The following is an 844-nucleotide window of genomic DNA, read 5'->3' on the forward strand; positions in this document are numbered from 1 at the left end:
CTATCTATCTATCTATCTATGTATCTATCTATCTATCTAAGGCTAACCTCATAATATAGGCTACTTAAAGTTAATTAGTGATGCATTCATGTGTTCCTCACTATAATGTGGCAGCTAAAGGTGGAATTCTGATTACTTTAAAACTGGGTAGCTTAATCCATGATAATGCATCATCATTTAGTTGATTTATATTGTGTATTAATAATCTAAATCTGAAGTAGTAACTGATGACAAATTATATGTAGTGGAGTAAAAAGTAGAATACTGGCTTTCAATATGTAGTGGAGTAGGTAGAAATGTGAAGTAGCATGAAATGTAAAGAACATGTTGTTAGATAAACTTGCTTTATCAAGTAGTTGGAGACAACTGTAGTCTGAAGCCTCAGTTTATTACAAATGCATTTGGGTTCATCAAGCATCAAACAAAGCAGAACAACATACTATGTGTGAGTCTGACCTTTATTCTTTCAGTGCAGGTAGACTTCACCTAGGCCTATCAGGCAGATACTGAATGTAGGGGTGTGTGTGTTCTGTTAAGTCCTCAGCTACAAGATCATTCTGTCAGGTTTCGTTACTATTTTCTCAGATAGAAGGTAGACAGAAATAAGATAATAAGAAATGCAGCTTATAGCAAAGTTAAACTGAGGTCATATGCATATTTTCACATGTCACATATCACAGTACTTGAGTAAATGTACTTACTGACATTCCACCACTAACGATGTGTTTTTTTTGTTTATTTATTGGAGCCCTTTTGTTCAGTCTAAAAAACGTTTTGTGGCACCGTCCCAGTGAAAACAGTACGCGGTATGCAGCTCGCAGACCGGAGAGCAGCAGCAACAGCA

The sequence above is a fragment of the Micropterus dolomieu genome, linkage group LG20 (genome assembly GCF_021292245.1).
Source record: "Micropterus dolomieu isolate WLL.071019.BEF.003 ecotype Adirondacks linkage group LG20, ASM2129224v1, whole genome shotgun sequence".
In the NCBI taxonomy this organism is placed as follows: Eukaryota; Metazoa; Chordata; class Actinopteri; order Centrarchiformes; family Centrarchidae; genus Micropterus; species Micropterus dolomieu.